A 16,920-nucleotide genomic window follows, 5' to 3' on the forward strand; every position below is an offset into this window, starting at 1 on the left:
TACAAAATAAAAACAAACAGGGCTTTTCATAAACAAATTAAGGATAACACCCTTTACCCACAACATCATAGTCAGGCACGAAAAAGCTTTACTGGTCTAAAAGCTTCAAAGCTTTTAATTCAACAAAATTAAAAAAAAAACTAAAAGCAGGGAACTTCCAGTTCCAACAGCAGCATTCAGTTTCTGTCTTTTCTGGTGTCACAAACAATCATGAATGATCTCCTTACGTAGAAGTAGCACTACAACAGATTAGAAATCAGTTTGCTGCTGCCCTCTGTACTTTTCCCCTTCCTCCTGTACTTCTAAGGATTACTTATCAAACACTGCAGGTAAATGTACACCCTGGCCAACCGCCAGGAGAAAGGACTGGGACTCAGCCTGCAGGAAAGTCTCAACAGCCTCTCTTTACGTGAGTAACTCTCTACATTACCCACCGATGGATTTCGCCCCGGTTGGCTTCGCTGGGACATTTCTGAAGGAAGATCACCGCCGACCCAAATTACAGAAAAAAATACCACCACTAGGATGAGGAAGCCAGATGGCAGCGACCTTCAGCGCTCAGTAATCCCGATGCTGGGCTGTCATTTAATGCGAGACAGTCTGATGCAGAGCACAACAGGAAAAGCTGCCCTACAATTCCAGGAAAGCCAGCTCCACCTAATTTACCTCCGCCAGAGCCGGGAGAAGAAAAACCCAGCAGAAAAAAAACTGAGCCCTCCAACAGAGCGAGCAAGCTTTTCCAGGGGACCCCACGGTCGAGGTTCAAGATCCACTTTCCTCTGCCCATTCAGCAGCAATTGAGTGAAAAGCTAGCGGAGATCAGTTTCTCTGTCTTAGCGTCCCCCCAGCCTGTCCCCTCTGCACAATGCTGTGTTGTGTTGGGAACCTTGCTGAGCTCGGTCACTGAAAAACTGCAGTGAGCAGCAGCCCAACTCACTGTGTAATTAATCCCAAGCAGTGTATACGATTCCCAAGCTCCTAAACAAGAGGCTGACCTGAAACCGACAGATTGCATCACAGACTGTTACATCTCTGTGTCTGTGTACGTGTTCTCTATCTCACTCTGCTTACGACTCCACACACATTCATAATATTTATTTTCTTCCCTCTTATGGAAAGGAGACATAACAAACTATGTGCAAACTATGTGCTATCAACTTTGTCTGACCCCCTCCTAAATCCTCTAGAGTTTACAATGAATTCTCATAGGCATGAGAGTTTTGGTCATTAGCTGTTGTTCCCTGTCATGTCAAACTGCATATGGTGTGAAGAATCCCCAGTGAGATCAGACAATATTAATATCATTAAAGTATTATATGAATTAGTCTCAGGAAAGATCTGCCATTCTGTGTGCTCAGAACGTATGTCACAGAAAGATGTATAGAGCTTATAACCTTTACAAACTTTAAAGATTTTGGAAAAAAAAGCTTCCTTTTGGTTTACTTCAGCATTTATTTCTTGGCAGCAAACAGTTATTGAATTACTCATTGCTCTTTGTAATAGTGATATCCCCTCCCTAGAAGCACACAGTTGTTGATTAGAATACACTTGTGTTCCACTTCCTTAAAAATCCAACTGTTTGTCCACATCAATCACCACAGCAAGATTTTGGGTGTAATTAAACTTTTAACTGAGGAAAACCCACTGTTTTCTTTTGTGGAATGGTTTAGATGCAATGTAATCATTGTGTTCATTAATCAATATTAAAAATAAGGTTTATTTCACATTCTGAAATTAATTTTGTACATTAGAAATTAAAATGCCACCACTCTTAATTTTCTAATTTTACTTGATTTGTAATTCATTTACATGACAATGGTGAGTGTATTAGTCAATTCTTGGATTCAATTAGTGAATTCCAGACTTTTTGCCTACTGACCAACAACTGAAACAGAAGACATTAGAGACGTATTCATTTTGCCTTAAAAAAATTCAATATATATTAAAAATCACATAAATTTGGTTTATACAAAGATATTCTCGATGCCTTCTTTTAGTTCCACAGATCAACAGCCAAAATGAGGCACACTGTCAGCTGTTTAGCTTATGCAAGTCAATCCACAAGACATTCAATACTAAAAATGCAAAAGCATTTCCAAATTAAACCTGCAATGAAAAAGTCACAAATAAATTTGAAATCATTATTTGCTATGCACATAACAATGACAAAATGCAAAACAATATAGATTTGTGTTCGTGTTTTTTCCTGATTGCAATTAGGTTGCTTTTTGTTTCAGAATGTAACAAACCACAAACGTCTTTGTTGGGGTAACATTATGGTATCCATTATAATTACTCATTCTGCTTTGTTTCCTTAGCTTTATATACTTTTTTGAAGTCTCTTTTGATTAATTAATTAAAGATTAGTACTCTCAGACCCAGCCAAGACGACACTCAAGACAACCACCATCATTTACGACAGTTTTCCAATAACTTGAATCTGCTTGGAAAAACTTCTTCTTAACAAAAAACATCCCAAAAAGGATTTGGAAAAAGAGACCAAGGCCACCACCCATCATATATTAATGCTTTGTTTCTTCATTCTTTTGAATTTTGAAAAAAAAAGTTCACATTCAGAATTCCTTTGAAAATGGGTAAAAGAAGCCCTTCTCATCTCTAAATTCCAATAGCTCTCTACGCAAGGTCACTTAATTTCCTTCCTGACTGACAAATAGGTCTTTGAAGACTTAAAAAAGGTCTCAATCTTACAAAGAGGAGGTTTCACTTTGTGGTGAGACAAATCAGTCCTCGTTCTACATGTTACATGTTATATTGTAGACTATACAAATCAGTGAGTCATTTACACTTCTACCAGATAATTCAAATTGTAAATAAAAAATTTTAACTGCATTTTTAGGCCTCTTTCCCTAAATTCAACAGAAACGTAAAAAACCCCTAAATGACTACTTTAATGTCACTTCAGAGTAAAGAGGCTTCACAATCTTTCCCCATTGTTTTCTTCTCACATTTCCTTCCTAAAAAGGTCAAATGAGAAAGATTGACAGTTAGGTCTCGCCTCCAGCAGTTATCTTAGCGACAGAAGTTAATAAATATTTTCAGGCTGCTGACCTTTGTGCTGCACTATATAAACACCTCGCCCTTAATTATCACACACCCACTTTTTTGTACATGTGCTGCCTTATTAAACTTTTATTTTATCTTCGGAGTACTGCTTCAATCCATTTCCAAGAAAAGTAAGAACATGGCTTATTAGTGGTATTTATTAATTAAGAGGCAGCCGAACTAAAACATTTTGAATGTTACAGGTATCTCACTGGCTTAGCATGTCAGGATAAATAAAGCCTAACTGACTTGATTAAAGCCTGGGAGAATCTACTATCCCTGAAGCTCTTTAATAAAAGAACACTACATTGCTAATATGCATAGTACAGTTCAAATATGAACACTACATGGCAGCAGATACTGTATACATTTTTTTGTGCTTATGGCCTTTCCCCATTACAAAAACAGAACACACCAGTAGAAAAATAAAAGGACAGTAACACAAAAGAGCATTGGTCTTGCTTGTTATTTCTTTGCAATTTTGGAGTCACCACTTGTTACAGAACTCGGTAAAAAACAAAATGCATCCTTGCAGTGAGAAACACACATCCTCAAGAATAAGATCTGCATGGCACTGTTGAGCCTGAGACAGAAGATGGATGTGTGCTCACTGATAATACTGTAGGCTTACAATTGCTCAGCTAGTCTCACAATAAGTTAAGGAGACCCTAGCTGACTTGAAGCCCATTCACTCCTCTTGCTACTTGGGTTATTGCACACTAGTGCTTGGCAAACTTTGGTCAGCTGATCACAAGTCCTTTTGGCTCAACAGACATCCATTCGCCCCGCCTTTAAACATGTATCTTAATGAGCTCCTTCTCCTCCGATGGCTCTAGTCTAGAGTGACTGGCATGCGTTGGCAAAGACACATGGGATACCAACTTAGAGTTAGGTGAACAATGCTCTCCCCTAACCCAAGTGACCTGAATATTTTTCATTTGCTGTGAGTGCAGGTCAACACAACTGCAGCACTGACCCAAACCAAAGAATAGCATGCCAGAACATTACGTTTAAAATTCTGACAGCCCTTGGTGTTCAGGACTTAGAATGTATGAGACTAAGCTTTACAAGTTAAAACAAGCCTAGACCTTGATAATGCACCCGATAATGTTTTCTAATGATAATGCACATCTGTATACACTGCATATATTAACATACATTTAGAAAACTGATCCCATTCTCCATAAATTGTCTGAAAAATTAGAATTCCAGCGCTGACCTCCAATACGGTTCTCGTGTACATTAGGTGCCACAGCTGTAATGTGTGCATTAATTAAGAAAAACAACTTTTCAAAGGTTAATTAAGTTGGCTCTTACCTTTTACAAGCTCCCCTTAGGGCAAAAACCTCATTTATCTAAGCGGCTGCAACGGGTTTTCATCATCAGGTAAATTTAGTTTGTCTTTATTATAAAGAGAGGTGACATTCCTTTGGGAACTTGAAATATCCATCGCTCCTATGCGACTATAAGAGTCTTTATTCATGCCTTGTCTGTATTCTTAATAGACTGTCGCTGCTACACATACAGTGACAATTTAAGGTTAAGCATGAATGGACTAAATAAATTGCACGCTAGGAATTAATCTCCATCTTATTTTACCTCACATGTTGCTCACCCTGAAAACAGCTGATACAAGTGTTACAAGGAAGAACAGTAAGGAATAAAGAAAACAGATTATTGTGAACTATAGAAGAAAAAAGAATGAATAAAACAAAGATTTCTTGGAATATCCAAAACTTACTAAATCACTGCAAGAAGAAGGAAAGAGACGAACGCCCACTGTAACCTGAAGTCTTCTTACAGATGTGGCATTAAGAGGATCTCAGGCAGAGCTAACCACTTTATCGCAAACAATTTACAGTAATCCTAAAGTTAACTACATCTGAAGCAGCTCTTCGAAAAACAATCCGACTGATTGGTCACCGTCATCATTCGTAAGCACCCCGGTCCCATTTTTCCGCCAGTTATTGCCCTTTCAAGATTTTTTAATTAAACTTTAGCCTGTCAGACCTGCAGGGGAGTTTCTGAATCCACTAGATGAGAAAAATGAGAAAACCTTATGAAGTACTTAAGGAAATGCTGGAAATGTAATTTCATAAGGTATAGAGTAATCCTAGACCTAAAGAAATGCGGTTTCATAAATCAATTTTGATTTCCCTCAGCTCACAAATTTACGAGAGAAATAACACAGGCACAATGTTATATAATCTACTGACCATTTAGACAAAATCTAGATGGGGGAAAACCTCGTGATATAAATTTTCTGAAAATATAGTGAGTATTTTCTGTGTAAATCGTTACATATACAGCGCTACAATAATGTTATTATTAGAATTAATAAACTTGTAATACTTGCAAAGGAAACTTCAAAAGTCTGACCTCGATTCAAGAGCTCTGAGCTTGTCACTGTAATTTGAGAAAGCACATTTAGTGGATTTAGTATTGACTTGCACATCAAAGCCTAGTTTGTCTTCCTTTTGAACATTAAATATGATAATACAATAAATCATTATTTGACCTTGCCAGGATCTTGATAAGTCTGAGTCTTTTTTGGCATTTGATGGGAAAACAATTCCAAATAAAGAGATTGTGCACAATCCCCTAAATTAATTGCATACTCTATATGGCCCACAAACCAAAACTGGCAACTTGTACAATTGAACTTGTACCTATCATACAGGTAGCAGTGGTGTTAACTGCTCTGCTACAGGGAATCTAAACAGTACATTTTTAATTTTGAGGTCCCTCTACATCTCTCCCACACTTATACACTCATTACAAACAGGGCCTCTCTGGCTGCAGCCCTGGCTGAATGTCTGTGGTAGCCCCTGACATCAAGTTGAAAGAATAATAAATAAATCTTAGTAACAGATCTCAGATTGTACAGAATGTTGAAATGCATTTTCCGGATTTATCATCAAGAGTCCCCGTACTTATTGGTTCCTTCAAATAGGCAATTTACTTTCACAACTGATGAACCTTCCTCTGACATCACATTCTGTATTAGACTAGTGACAGCAACATTGCTTTCTTAGTTTTACGCTAAATAGTTTCTGTGAAATAAACCCTAAGAAAATATCCTGGTCTCTTCCTCTCAGGATATCCTGGATTTCAGTAATAGCAAACTCTGTTTTATATGACACCTGCAAAAAACAATCATCTCAAAGTGATTCACAATACATAAAAAGCATATAAATCAAAATGAAATAAAAGTTACATAGCCCAAAACTGAATTTACATGGAAGAATCACAGATATCATCTTTTGTCCATCCATCCACTTTCTAACCACTTCATCCGATTCCAGGTAGCAGGAGAACCAGAGTCTATCTCGGCAAGCAACAGGCGCAAGGCAGGATACACCCTGGATGGGATGACAGTCCATATCAGGGCACACACACAGACGTCTACACTCACACCAAGGCCATTTTTCCCCGGAAGCCAGTCAGCCTATTATTATGCCTTTGGATAGTGGAAGAAAACTGGAGCCTCCCGAGGAAACCCACACAAACACAGAGAGAACATACAAGCTCAACACCGATAGTACCCCAGGTCCAGAACTCAACCACGGGCCCCAGTGCTGCAAGCCAGCCATGCTAACTACTGCAACACCACATTTGTAGGCAAGATTTAAAAGCTCCCTGAGAAGTGAGTGGCTCTAAATCTAATAACTCCATTCACAAGACTTTGAAAACTCATTTATCTTAAAGGTTTTCTAGATAACGGACATACAATGATATAGTTAAAGGTCTGCGGGGAAAAAAAGTATTTTAATACATTATATTAATTGAATAGAAAATACTAAGAAATATTCCTCATTTCTTTCTCTCAGAGACTCTACTCTAAAATGTAAAGCTCTTCAAAAAACACTCAGGATTTAGTGGATGAGCACATTTTATTTTACTACTGCTTAGTCTAATACAACTTTCACACCATGGATTACTTAAGAAATGAAATGCCATCTGGTCTCATTCTGCATGGCTTATAGACCCTATTTAATGCTGTTCTAAGATTTGGTTCTCAAATTATTTAAATCTCTTTTTACCATTTTGTTACTTTCATTTCTTCTTCAGCACCATCAGAAATAACCACTCTAACACAAGGCTCCATACTGAATGCATTAACATTATACTCATCTAACCATGAGTGAGCTGCCATAAGAGATATAAAGTCTTACAAATTACATGTGAATTGCTTTCTCTTACCTTCATCTAAAGTTTCAAACAGAGAAGAAAAGCTGTATGTTATTAGTCCACTGCAAAAAGTGGAATGGAGTTTGTCTGGGGGCGATACAGTTTTATGTTTTTTAATTTAAACCTCCACGGAAGCACAGTCATTTGTCTCAAAACAGATACTTAATGCCTATTTATAAGAACTGGTGCCGAAAGTGTGAAATATGAGGAATTAAATTAATTTTTTGATTATTTTGTGAACCTCGTGTCCTGGTATAAGACATGAGCAGGACATTACACTTGTCCACAGCAGCGGATGTGAAAAGGTACATGAAAAACATTTCTGTTCAATACATCCTAAGGTGGTAACTGATAGTTATGGCATACAATACATAGATGCTTATTCTTATGGTGTTATACACCATATAGAATTTATTCTACATTAGTAACACCATAGTGTTATATAATTTAACACAAAAATACCTCTGACTTAATTGCTGTATTGATCATGATGATTATGAATTAAGTATTCAAATAACTTTTTGCAGCAAAAACGTATAATTGAATGGGTTGGAAGGTCTATACATAAGGCTATAGTGTTTCCCAGGTTTACTGTCATGGGAAGTTTAGAAAATACAGTAACTTGGAAACCACAGTCACTGGCCTTCCTGTAACGTTCCCTTAACAAACAGCAAAGGAATTTGTGAACAGTTTTTTGTATACTTTTCTTAAAACATGGGTGTTAACTTGCAAAGGTGTGAATTGAATCTGACAACTGAGTGGGTTTTCCAGGCTCACATGTAATTTTCTCTCAGTTGGATGTTTCCAAAAATTTCTATGAGTTCTTCCAACTTGCAAGGGCTCAGAAAGTCATCTCACCGCTGTGGAATCTGCACAGGCGACCCAGCGAAAGCTGTGCTCTTGAAGCATGTAAACCAAAAAGACGAGCTCATTTTAGCTGGAGCCAACATTCCTGACGAACAAGGGTAAGGCACATTTTAAAAGAGGTCAAGTGATGGTAGTGTTTGACATTTTTGTGCCATCAAAACAGCTCCCTGTTTCCTGAGGTGGTTTTAAGAGTACATGTTTGAAAATGGTTAAACATACTGCCCTCATCCCCATTTTCAAACTTCATGGACAATGTTAATGTCTTATTTCCCCCCTGCATATTCAATCATACAAATTGCCTCTGTCTGACAGACCCACTAGCTTCTTTCTTTGCAATGGATTATAAGCTTAGCATTTCATATTTACACCATATCACAAATCACAGCTTGGGGGAAGATGACACATCTGGCACGGCATCAGAAATAAGATTTGAATCTGGCTTTTTCAAGTCGCTGCTGCTCTGCCCTTGAAACATTTACCATCTCAGATTAGTGTGCATTTACCTCAAATTTGGTATGATACAAAAACTAACGTGTTGTGGAGAAACAGAAGCTGAAAAACAAGGTTTTTCGGTAGCCATTCTGAACTGGATACCACCACTCGGAAATCTTAAAGAGTTAATTTCTAGGGCTGCCTTGTTTTATTTATCTGCTTAATGGTTGTGCTCTGTGAATGCTCACTTGCTTCAGCTGAGTTTTATTCTATATTTTGATTCTGAATGTTTAATTCATGTTGTGTGTAATGCTAAACCTTATTTACTTTTAAGCATTTACACTAACCATATGAAACTTTTTTTTAGAGTTAATGAATGTATGGAGTAGGACAATGTTTTTTGTCTGATTTTGTAATGTTTGTAATTCTATTAGTTGCTTTTTAATTTGTTTTGCCACTTTATCTCTGATCTTAATATGATAGTTTTAAAATGACAAATTTTCATGAACTACATTACTCCTAATTTTAATTGAACACATATGCCATTAGTAGGTAATTAAGCATGTCTAATAAAGGAAAGAAACCCTGTGACCCATTAACTAGTAGCCATCAATTAGGACCTAGTCAAAATATATGTGAAACAAATTTCCTCTAAGTCCGGTTCTTTCATTGATGCAAATTATGCGAAAATTCCAGCCCTGCTAAGCCAAAGAAAACATGGGCCCTGAGTTTGCTATTACTGGTTGTAGTTGTATTCATTCAAATGCAAAGTGGAAGTATCAATATGAATTTTTAATTAACCACAAAAGGTATTTTCAAGCTGTATTCAGCTGCCCTGGTTCCTAGTTAATGCTAAACCTGTTTAATTTTTAAAGCCAGCTCTCTAAAAATGTTGTGGGTAACTGCTCTGCACTACAGATGGATAAAATAAGTAATGTCAGCTTTTACTCAGGAACAGCCAAGCATTCAAAACAACCCTTGTGTGCTCAAAAGCAGACTATATTAAGAAGCTGTGTGGAATATTCTTCTACAGCTCATGAGTCACGGAAGGTGCAGAAATCAATCTACCGGTATACAAAGTCAGCATTATACAACACTGCACCTCATTTCTATTAAAAATTAACTTTGAGGATAAGCTGGGCTGGGAAAACATTCACAAAATTACTACAAATTGCAATTCTTCTAACTGTCATAACATAATGAACCTGATAGAATTTTACACTTTTTGCAGTGGCATTTTTAATCTCCTCCGCTGTCCTTAATGAGAGAAAGTCTTTAAGCAAACCGGTATTTCACAGCTCAAGGTCAGATTGTCATGTAGCATGCCACCTCTGAGGACTTTTAACAAAAATTTGGATCAACACGGCAGCTTTTCAGTGGACTAGTGTCAGCAGTCCATTTATTCCGGAACAATCTTTTACTACAATATTAAAAACTATATTAGTGACTTGCAAATACTGTATAGCTATATTGAAGCAGCTCAAGTAGGGAGCTGCGTCAGGATACGTGGGCTGCAAAGGAACAAGTAAAGGTTTATTGAAGGCTTAAAAGAGAACTCCAAAAAGGCTCCACAGCTGAAACATTGTGTTTCTTTTCTTCTTTTCAGCATGGAAATATATTGTAACAGCCGTCAGGATTATAAGACTAGGGTCTACAAGATAACATTTGAATGTGACAGTTTTAGGAATGCGGTTTTTGTCAAGATGGTTACCTCCGTAAAAAAATCCATTCAACACTTGACTTCATTGTGTTATATAACTAATCACAAGCGATATGTGCGTATGGAAAGAGCAGAACCGCACAAGAGATTTTATTTTCTACAAAATGGAGGGTAAATTGCCCTTCCAATGCCTTGACTTAACTGATGTTGACATAATTTGTAGTGCGGCTCTGAAAGTAGGTCAAAGGCATTGACCTATCTAGCATAATCAGCAAGAGCACATATGGATTTTTATTTTGAGATGAAGTGCGAATGCACATAAAATAAGGCCTGGGGAAAATGACTTCTCTAAAGAAAGACAACTTTATAGAAAAAAGCAATGCTGAGAATACTCCATAAAACACCGCACACTATATTTTTGACTGGTTGTCATACAGCAGACACTTGAAACATAAAATGAGAGTGAAATCTCTTGTTTTGGAAATAACAGCAGGCTAATGGATTAACAATTTAGAGATTAAATATTGAAAGGAGTGTATAATACATACTGCAGGAATGTGGCGTCAGAAAACATGTTTACCGCTTCTGCACATACAGCTCCCTCACTGACCGGCCTGTTGTTAAGACTGCTAGTGAGACTAAGATTTTGGATTCTCCTTCCCCTGACGTTAATGCTCAAGTAGTGCTCTGTGTGTTTTGGTGTTCCTTTTTTGGAAAATATCTTTCATTAGATCAAAATATGTCCCTGATACATTAAGCTTGGAGCAACAATATAGTGAAATAATATACAGCATTTTCCAGATACTAGGGAGGTCAATCTTGATTTAAACCTAGAAGAAATCCAATTACAGAAATGTAAGTTAGCCGACATCACAAATAACCTCTTAACGAGAACAAAGTTAAAACAGTATTATTGTGTTGTACAGTTGTATTTTGCACTCTTTCTAAAATAAAAATCTTTTGCCCTTGCCAGTCAAAACCGTACCTTAATAAAGCAATACTGCAGAGAGGGAATCACATGACTTGCTACAGAGTAAAAACGGACAATTCCTCTATGAAATACACAAGTCACACATTGCTTATTACAGTAACTACAGCTTCTAAGTCCTTCACTTAGATGTTGCTGTTCTGATGAGTAACAAAACGCATTTTTAATACAATCTGCCTCACAGGCCTCTTCGCTTAAACACTGAACTTTGAAATTTCAAAACCCTGTATTAGTAATGAAATGGCTTCTAATTGAATGATGTTTTGTTAGCAACACAAATGAGGTGAATCTCAGATGGTGGCCGCATTATTGAATGGAATGTTGTGAGCTCTCCTGATTAAGAAAGCTTATTTTGCCGTCTTAACGTAAAGAAACGACAAACAACTCAGCTGTTTTGTGTTTTCTTCACTGAAACGTCTGGCTCCTGTCAGACCAGCATGTGAAAATCTGTGTGCCAACTCTTGTTCTTTGTTCTAAGGACACAGGTGTTACTACTGCAGTGCCAATTATGAGATCACACCTTAAATAGCCCATCAAGACAAGGCAGTACAATGAATAAAAGTCATCTTTAATGATGAACGCATTACTGTGAAAGACTTTTTTCAAAACTCTTTTATGGGTCTGTTTATATGTAATCGAGTCATACTGATCTGACCATACAGTATTTTAATGTTTCGTATAAACAAAACAGAGCACAACATGTCAGACTCCTTCAGTCTAACGTGATTTTCAACTCATTTGCAACCCTAATGAAAGCAAAATTAAAGGATGAACTATTTCCATATGACTCTAATGTCATGCATCTGCCCTGAGACAACTCAACAGTAATTTTAGGTGCTCCAGAGCATGGAGCTGACCTAGATTTTCAAATTAAAAGTACAGCCAGTTTCTTCTATGTAATACAAATAATTTTAGTGTTTTCAGTTTGCCTGCCAGTGAGAAAAATACAGACTGTTAATCTTTCAAAAATTGTGCCTATATATATATACTGTATTATATAAAGCATATATGGTACATGTACTTGGAAAAAGGAGCACTAAACCACTTAATAAAAACTGTGGCTGGATCCAGCTACTATGTGTGGAGAAAATAAAATGTGCCGCTTAAGTGGGTATAAACAGCTGAGCAAAAGAGAGGTGGAAGATAAGTGTTCTGTCAAAGCAGGTCTTGATACCTTGTTCAGTGTTAAATGCGCTACATTGTAGTAATACCTGGGCAATAAAACATATATATCACTGGCCTGTCAGACTCTTCTACAATTTTAAAGTGTACCCTCAACTACTCCACCGTATTGTAATTATAGGCACATTTTCCAAGATACAAATAGTCTGTATTTGTCAAATTGATGAAACAGCATGATGTATTGAATTGTATATCTGAACTTGACTTTAATTACTCAATTGTTACTATTTTCTAAAGGGTGTGGACACTTCAAGGAACACGCACCTGAACAAAGTCAATACTTAATAAGACAAGTTCATTGAAAGTAACTGAACCATCGGACACCTCCTATGTTAGGCTGTGCACAGTTTGAGGCCAAGGCATTTAGTGGTTAGTTGGCCATGAAATTGTTGGAAGCATGGATATATGCAGTAGATATTCGCTGTGGGGGGGGGTGGGGGGGCGGGATTATAGGTTAGGGTTACCATATGCTTTCGGATTCAGCAGAGGGATTGTAGCAGTGTGGAATTTCTATTCATGATGCACTGTTTTCTGGTGCCTGCTGTTCTGACTCTCCAAAATCAACAGGAAAAAATTAACCATAATTCTTGGAAAATTCCGTATCTAAGCTTAATGAGTCGAAAAAGGTTCTACATCGCAAGCACTACATCAAGACGGAAATATTGCGGGTCTAACGATCATGAAATATAACTGTTTTTAAGTAAAGTTAACTTGTATTTACATTTGCTGTACTGTAGGTGCAGAAGCAAATACTGCAATAGGGGTTCAAATCAAAAGTCCTTGAATTCAATTTGTACCTCCATTTCCAAAATAAAACAATCTTCCCTACAATTTTAACTAGAAGGAAATGTATTTTAACATGGAATAAAAAAATGTTTACATGAAATTGTACAATTCTTGGTCATAAAACAGATTACTCTGCACATTATTGCAAAACTGTATGCATCCGGCAATACACAATCTTCACACGTGACAAAAGCTAACTAGATAATATCTTTAGAATATACTGTACTTTCTGCTGCCCCCCCGCTTCCTAGTGGCACTTAAATTGAAGTATTTTTATATCTTTCTGAACCATTAAAATTAATCTGATGTATTTCAGTCTTTGTTCATAGGGCACACTAGCAAACCGAAAACATATTTAATACATGAAGATCTGTTCCTTGATTCCCTGAGAGAAATGCATCTTTAGTTACATAGATGGAGATTTTAAAGAGGAACTGCAAACCTATTTTTATTTTTAGGGGTCAGAAAGAATCAGCATTGATGAGTGCCTTTCAAACCACAATAAAACTAAAATGTACACAGTAATTCGTCAAACCTCCATCACAAAATAGATTAAGTTTCCAGGTATGCGCAGCGCCATATTCTGCGATCCAGAGCCTTCTTCAGGTGTGAGAGAGACAGGGCAGTAGGCAAAGGTAAAGTAGCAGGAGAACAAAGGCTGGGAGGGAGGAGGAGGAGTGAGAGGTGGGAGCAGGGGACAGAAAGAGAGGCCAGTCAAGAGGTGTGAAGTCAGAATGGGTGCAGAGAGGTGTGAAATGAAACTTCCAATGAATGGAGAAAATTAAAAAGAACAGTAGTCTGTCGTTAAGAGAAGGGAGAATGTGTGATCCTAGCTGCAGGATAATTTTGGTTTCGGTGGTCTTTCTGATGTATGAGTTCGGAAAACCGTCTTTGAGAACACAGACGGAGAGATTAGAGTGGTCGTGGCCGTCAGAGGTGAAATGAGAATCAATGGGCTTGGAGAGATCTTTAATCTTCACAGCCCTGACGTGTTCTCTGAAGCGGTCTCCGAGTCTCCTTCCTGTACTTGTAAATACATCTCTTTTAATCCAATAGAAATATTGCCCTCAACTTTGAGACGGTTTTGCCGACAAATACTACTTACTCGTTAACTCAGTGTGCAGATCACGTTGGAACATGAAACGACTTTACTCGGTCGCTCGTACATTAGATTATTCATTACAGGGACTAGTGAGCAGGAAAGGCAGCACCCCGTCACAATTTGGGGGAACACTTGGCCCTCCACCGTGGTGAGACCAGGGGTTTGCGACAACATGGAGACTTACAGTATCTTAACAAAGTTTACGATTTTGTGCTTAATTCAAAATTTGTCACATTCTTCTATACCGACAATTTTGTTACCGAAATGTAATATCCGGTCTGAGAAATTGGGTAGTTCTGGGTAGAAATTTGTGGAAAAAAAGAAACTTTTTGAAAGAAACTTCCAAAAAGTTCAACTTTTGTCTCGTCAGTCCACAGAGTATTTTACCAAAAGTCTTGGGGATCATCAAGATGTTTTCTGGCAAAAATGAGACGAGCCTTTATGTTCTTTTTGCTCAGCAGTGGTTTTCGTCTTGGAACTCTGCCATGCGGGCCAATTTTGCCCAGTCTCTTTCTTATGGTGGAGTCATGAACACTGACCTTAACTGAGGCAAGTGAAGCCTGCAGTTCTTTGGATGTTGCTGTGGGGTTTTTTGTGACCTCTTGGATGAGTCGTCGCTGCACTCTTGGGGTAATTTTGGTTGGCCTGCCACTCCTGGGAAGGTTCACCACTGTTCCATGTTTTCGCCATTTGTGGATAATGGCTCTCACTGTGGTTCGCTGGAGTCCCAAAGCTTTAGAAATGGCTTTATATTCTTTTCCAGACTGATAAATCTCAATTACTCTGTTTCTCATTTGTTCCTGAATTTGTTTAGATCGCAGCATGATTTCTAGCTTTTGAGGATCTTTTGGTCTACTTCACTTTGTCAGGCAGGTCCTATTTAAGTGATTTCTTGATTGAGAACAGGTGTGGCAGAAATCAGGCCTGGGTCTGGCTAGAGAAATTGAACTCAGCTTTCCAAAGATGTTATAAACCACAGTTGATTTATGTTTTAACAGGGGGGGCAATCACTTTTTCACACAGGGCCATGTAGGTTTGGATTTTGTTTTTCCCTTAATAATAAAAACCTTCATTTAAAAACTGCATTTTGTGTTTACTTGTGTTATCTTTGTCTAATATTTCAATTTGTTTGATGATCTGAAACATTTCAGTGTGACAAACATGCAAAAAAATAAGAAATCAGGAAGGGGGCAAACACTTTTTCACACCACTGAACACAGAACTATACCAAAATAAAAGATGTCAAAAACCTGTAATAAAAAAAACATTAGTATACACTAAGATGTACAGACACTTTTCTACTGTTTACAGGCAAAAAACCTTACTTATTCTTAGGGCAGATAGCTTTTTCTTGCAGATGACTTAAAAAATATGTTGAAACTCTCTGTCAAGATACTATTATGTGAGATTATCCATATTATTAGTAAAACACATTCTGGGATGTTACTTCCTGCCACTTATATTTATAAAGAATACAGTTTGTCCTATGTGAAACTTGAGGTAAACCAGCTCATCATTTTATGGCTGCGCATGTAACACGAAGGTATCATGCAAAAAGTGTATTGTCCATGCATGCTCCTTTCAACAAGGAAGCAAGTTTGGGCCAAAATGGAAACAAATGTCTGAGAGAACAAAGTGATGCCTACAGAGTACCCACAGCCCCTTCCTACGGACAGCAGCGCCTGTAATTGTGTTCCCCCCACAGCGCTAGCTTCAAATTGAAAAGCTCACACTGAGAGCCACTCCAGTGATGAGGTCTTTGAGCCCAGTGTGGTTCAGGGCTCATCTTCCTGTCAGAAAATTCATACTATGCTTGGTCATCTCTGTAGAGCAAGAGGCACACAAGGTCAGTTTGCAGTTCAACCTTTTTGTATGGAAGGCATTTCATGTATGGCTGTACATTTTGAATGCCAAGTACATTCTTCCTGTTGAGAAAAGGGCTTAAGAGGCAGTCGGTGAAATTAAATTCCAGTTTAATTACAAATGATGATTTTTATTACACTTCTATGCTTACTGAAATTTATTTTTGGAACCCCTTCTTCAAATGTACCAGATACCTCTTTATTGACTTATTTGATATTTGATTTTGCACCGGAGATAGAATACACTTACACAAGTTAGTTAATAGAACTATCAAATGCAAATCCAATGTTTCTAATGGCTTTCACGGAAAAAGACTACAAACAAGAGGAAGCAATTTGGGCCAGCTAGCTTGATTTGTTACTGGCAACTGTTTGATCCAAGAATCTCATTCTGTCATTTCTTTAAAGAAACCAGAGTGTCAGTTTCAACAATATGGCTGGCTAGTTTGTTCCACACTCCCACAACCCTGGGTGTAAAGAAGAGTCTCTTGTTCTCAAGTTTTAAATTCACTTTGAGGTAGGTTTTCATTGCGTCTCTGGACACAGACAAATTCATTACAGTTACAAATTTTGAAAGGACGTTGGGTTAATTTTTTCAGCACTTCTGAGGACTAAGGTCCCCTCAGTCTTTACTGTTCAAGACTATAAAAGTTCAGTTTGTTTAGCCTGCTGTCAGTCAGGACGTTCCTTCAACGTATCTGGTTGTGTTTCTCTGGGTTCATTGTAAAGTAGCAATACTTTTTATAATGGGATAAAAAATGAACACAATATTCTAAATGAGGTTTTA

At 37.6% G+C, this 16,920-nt stretch overlaps 1 protein-coding gene across 7 annotated transcripts in view; it reads right to left on the reverse strand.

Annotated features, from left to right (window-relative positions):
- The window catches only part of mid1 (midline 1), a 159,237-nt gene that overhangs the window by 57,428 nt on the left and 84,889 nt on the right, over window positions 1–16,920 (reverse strand). Inside the window, exon 1 of one of the 7 annotated variants that reach the window (XM_088600110.1) lies at window positions 435–935. The exons of the other annotated variants lie outside the window; for them this stretch is intronic. The gene's annotated coding sequence lies outside the window, so the exon portion shown is untranslated. Of the gene's footprint in view, window positions 1–434; window positions 936–16,920 lie in introns of those variants that run through there. 7 annotated transcript variants of the gene reach the window in all.

This window comes from Lepisosteus platostomus, chromosome 2 (assembly GCF_059453375.1).
Source record: "Lepisosteus platostomus isolate fLepPlt1 chromosome 2, fLepPlt1.hap1, whole genome shotgun sequence".
NCBI classification, from domain to species: domain Eukaryota; kingdom Metazoa; phylum Chordata; class Actinopteri; order Semionotiformes; family Lepisosteidae; genus Lepisosteus; species Lepisosteus platostomus.